Source organism: Camelus bactrianus, chromosome 25 (genome assembly GCF_048773025.1).
Source record: "Camelus bactrianus isolate YW-2024 breed Bactrian camel chromosome 25, ASM4877302v1, whole genome shotgun sequence".
Taxonomy (NCBI): Eukaryota; Metazoa; Chordata; class Mammalia; order Artiodactyla; family Camelidae; genus Camelus; species Camelus bactrianus.
The window spans coordinates 8,500,304-8,505,171 of record NC_133563.1 but is presented as its reverse complement, the minus strand read 5'-3'; the positions used below and the strand labels follow the sequence as shown (position 1 = coordinate 8,505,171).

The 4,868-nt window shown below is 37.0% G+C and overlaps 1 long non-coding RNA gene across 3 annotated transcripts; it reads right to left on the bottom strand.

The window, feature by feature from the left end:
- Positions 1–2,387: 2,387 nt before the first annotated feature.
- Positions 2,388–4,868, bottom strand: LOC105069615 (DNA-directed RNA polymerases I, II, and III subunit RPABC4). Of its 3 annotated transcripts, none has more exons than XR_835333.3 (4): positions 4,784–4,868; positions 4,055–4,120; positions 3,099–3,191; positions 2,388–2,582 (listed from the first exon to the last, which is right to left on the bottom strand). It is a non-coding gene; the product is annotated as a DNA-directed RNA polymerases I, II, and III subunit RPABC4 (long non-coding RNA). The 3 variants fall into 3 exon arrangements; XR_006725150.2 differs by having other exon boundaries at positions 4,813–4,868; XR_006725149.2 differs by having other exon boundaries at positions 4,055–4,133; positions 4,784–4,854.

Sequence of the window (4,868 nt, the reverse complement as noted above, 5' to 3'; positions counted from 1 at the left end):
TGATGCTGGTGAAGAACACACAAAAATGTCCTTACAGAGAGAAAAGCATGAAAAAAGGAACAGGCAAGAAAGAAGTAAGGTCTGTTACCTGCTTAAGGAACTGCAAATGTTTCCTTAGAACCAAAAGATTGAGAGGTGTGTTGCAAGTGGTGACAGAGGCAGGAAAGGATTCTGATTATCAAGGACCAAATATACTATTCCCAACAGTTTGGTTTTTATCAAAATGAGAAGCTACTGAGGACTTTCAGCAGAACAGCACCACGAAATTTCTATTTTAGAAAAGGTAAGCTGAGGAGTATCGAGGACAGCAAGGCCAGTAGCTGAGACTAACCCTAAAGCTAATCCGTGCAGAAAATGCTAATACTTACAGTAAAGGTGTTAACAGTTAACATCTATTAGGTTCAGAGTTTTTACGGATTATTTCATTTTATCTTGCAGCAAACCTCTGAGGTAGGGCTATTATCTCATGCCTATGTTACAAATAAGGAAAGTGAATCCTGGTCAAGTCACTGCCATCTAACATGGGACACTGTAGGAATATGGACCCAAAGCCTTTCACCAAAGTCCATACTGTTTAAGTACTCTTTTAAGTACTAACCAACCCATGAGTAAGCTGTTAGCTCAACTTCAAAACATGTCATAACCAGCTACTTCTCACTCCCTCCACAGCTATCACTACATGTTAATGGTAGCATGAACTAGTACAAGTGGCCCCTAACTGGCTTCCCCTATAATGACCATTCCTACAGAACAGACGGAGAAATCTTTTGAGTCTGGGCAGAGGGTCGGGTGGGTGGATTTGTATATGTGAAGAGGCAACTTGTTCTTACATCTTCTCAGCTTATACTTTCTCACCTTATGCGATAGTTTATTCTTCCTTAGAATTGGTCATTTCTGATTTCATCTATTTTTGAATTTTTCCTAACTTCAATCTCTGAAGATAGCTTCAGAATCTCAAAGCACTGTTCTGACCATCATTAATTCCTCAACTTTGACAATGAAGCTGAAGTTAAAAGAAATGAAGTGAACTGGCCAGTAACTGAGTAGCAGGGCTGGATGTGAACCAATTTCCATGCTTTTTCTGATGGACCTGCATGTCTAGAGACACTGGTAAGCAGTTTAGTAGGGGACAAGTTATGACTTAACTTCAAGCTCAGATTTACTGATTTTTATATTTCGAGCACTATGCAAAAGGATCTTTTTAAAGCTATTTTATATCTATTTTACCCTTTCTTAAAACTGTCCAGGTAGGTTAAGAAGTAAAATTATATCCATTTTATAGATGAAGGGGACACCAAGGGGTAAGTAACTGATTGAAATGATGGTCTTGAGTTCCAGTGGTAATACTTTTCCCATCAAATCACTGTCTAGTTAACCAAATAACAATATTCAATTAAACTACTAATACGCAAAGGGCCTATGATGAAATCAGAATCATTAACAAGCGCTGCCCAGTGAGTTCGGTTTTGTTTAGGGTACTATCAAAAATAGCTATTTACTGGAACTCTTTTATATAGAAAGAACAAGGTCAAGAAGGAACATGGCAGAATTACCAAATTATGAAAGCCACAGTCCAGGAAAACCTGGACCAAGGAACTACTGTACAAATTTTGAGCATAATAATGCTTTGTATAGCACATAAATTTATAGACCTTAGTATTTGAGGATAGTGGTAGAATAACATTTTTTTAATAGCATAGTTAATTTTTTGAATGTCAGAGACACACATAGCTATTAATAAAGCTGGAATAGATCTAATCTTCAAAATGAGTATTAGAGAGGCCAATATGGCATTCCATAATGATGAACTCCTGGAACAGATGAAGTATCTAAGTATCCATATCCCTAAAACCAAGGCAAAAGCTTTAAACATTTATCCAATAATTCGGTGTAAAGCAACTCCTTTTTATGTCCTGAAAGCAGAATTTTTTACCTTAATGAATGATTACACCTGGCAAACTGCACTTGCCTTAATAGTCCATTTCATCCATTTTACTTGGGGTTGATTTTGCCCTACAAAAAGCAACCATTAAAGTTTCTTTTCCCTTGCCCAAGATTTAAAAAATAGTCAAGCATTACATACATACACAGAAAGGCCTAGGCCAAGCTAAATGAAAACTAACTCAAAATGAGGTATGCACACTGACAGTTAAGTACATTGGTATACTCCATACAGAATAGAATGATGCTGGAGAATTTACAGTTGGTGATGTAAAACAGTGGTCTCTTAGGAAGTTACTTAATCAGTCTTTTAGAGGGCCCAAGAAAACTTCATTTTAAACAAGGGCCTCAGATGATTCTAGGTTTTGATTAAAGTGTAGTTTGGGGAAGCACTTTTAACCTTCATTGTGTGTTAGTTTACATACACAATAAAACCACAAATCATGTAACTGAACAAAAAATATCTTTATATAAACTATTAATAGATACCTAAATACAACGTTTTTTAAATGAAATCATGTGTATATAGTTGTACTCATACAGTAAACTAATCAAAAGCTATACAACATTAACAGCAAATCCAAATCAAAATGAAGATATTCCTCTTAATTCCATCTTTCATCGAGCATCAAAAACCACCACTGCATTAAACTCAGTTAAGGACAAAAAAAAAGTAGTTTAAAATTATATAAACTATTTTAATTTTTATTAATCCCCTTCCCATGATGCAAAAGACCAGTGCACTAAAGACCACTGAAGCATTGTTAAAGGTGGCACCTTAGTGATTTAAAAAATACTGTTACTACGCTCTCAGTCTTCTGGCTAATTTGTAAGCCTCCTTTTTTCCATGAGGCAGCATAATCAGTATCTGTATTTCTCCTTGTATAATTTAGTTTGTCCACAAATTCAAGCTCAAGAATGAGTATTTAAATATAGAATCCCTGAAAAATACACTTATGAAAACCCAAATCAACAAGTATTTATTTAGCACAGGCCTATACACTGGCATACTGGTCCATAAAAATTAATCATGCCCCTTTTTTGGTAATTCAAACAGTGTTACCATTTTCACCAGAAATTAGTCTTTGACTATCAACCCAAGCCTTATTCTTCACTTCCTCCTAGCTCATATTTAGAAAGCACAGTTAAAAGGATACATCTTTTAGTCCTTTTCTTGTACATTATTCTGTATCCACATTCTCTGCATCGGATTGGATCCCTGGATTTTATTTCATTTTCTGTGTGACATTCTAGAAAAGAAAACACATTTATTCAATGTCTAGAAGGGAAATATTACAGACAAGCAAATTATCTTTACCATACTTTTCACTCAAAGCACTAAAATATGTATACTCAATCTCAAGGGTATGTTGCTATTACCAATATACTAAGGGCGTCAAAAAAAAAAAAAAAGAGTGGTGGGCAATGCACTTTTCCTAGTGTTAGGACGTTTAGATAGAAATGAGGACTGTGCAGGGGGAGAGGAAGGGGAAAGGAACAACCCAGAAAATGGCAGTGTGTCTGCATTCAGGAAAAGGGACTCCAGAAATTTTTACTTTCTCTCAATGAGAAACAGTAAAAGAAGCCAGTTAAAATCAAAGCGCTACAGCTGCTCATGGGAGGGGGACTTGGTATAACTTGACCCAATGAACCTGCCCAAAAAGGGATGGGCGTGCCAGAGTGCAGGGAACCTGAGCGGTCAGTCAATTAATCAATCAAGAAACCAGGATATAAAAACAGGAAAAACAAAGGAACAGCGCCATTTTTCCTCTCTTGGATTGGTCCGCTCCCAATTCTCAGGGGTGTACTATCTTTCACTATTTTTACTTCACTAATAAAAATCTTGCTTATATCACGCTTTTTGTCTCTCCTTAAAAATTCTTTTCTCAGGTGACTAAGAACCGAGGTAATTCTTATTTTCCTTTTCCCAGTAACACTAAGAGAGAAAGTGAAATCTTAACGAGAGGATTTTTTTTTAATGGTTGTTAAAGCGTTCTCCTTTCTAACTGTAAAGATGAATGACTCATTTTAAGACAAAGATAAATGCAATAACAACAACAACAAAAAAAAACTTAAGTAAAATACTCTTACTTTAAGTAAGCACTACTCTTACCTCCACAGATATATATCATTGGCTGCTGCTTTGGGGGTTGAACGTCCTTCTGGGTGTCCATTGTCCCTGAAATCACAGACTGAAATATTGACTATCCCAAAGGCGCTCCTCACAAATCCAACCAGGCCTCATTCTCCTCAGGGAAAGGTAAAAAGGTCCCTATTCCTAATCTATACTTTTTTCAAATCCTATGGGTGGATCTAAAGGATGAAACAAAAAACAACGTATCCCCGCATTTACCCCCAAACTGGAAATAATAAACACTTAACATGTTATCTCATATATACACGTTATTTCATTATAATCTTTACAACAATATTACTGGGTAATACTCTTATTTTACAGATGGAGAAACCGAGGTTTCCGGACGTTAGTTTCGGCAGGATTATTCAGCTATTAAGAGGCACAGAGATTTAGACCTAACTGGGAAATTCGCGTTTTCATTTAACACAAGAACAAGTTCTACTTCTCGAAACTTTAGCAGGAGAGGACCAAAAAATTGCATCTCTCAACACGGGAACCTACGAACCAAGGAAAAAATAATGAAACAACTCCCAACAGCTGAACAGCTAAACGGAAAGAAACCAAGCAAAGGACTAACAGCATCAACTCTATTCCCAGCCTCTCCCAACTTTAACCCGACACCGGACCTTTTTAACCTCTAGTGTCTTTCCAGTTTTGGCCCAAATACCCACCCCACAAACCCCAAACTGGCAATTCCCTACCCACCTAGCACGGAGAAACTTCTCTGCACTTACAAGCAGATTCCAGCTCGCCGCTGTGTCGCCTCCAGCTTCCGGCGCTAGCATATGAT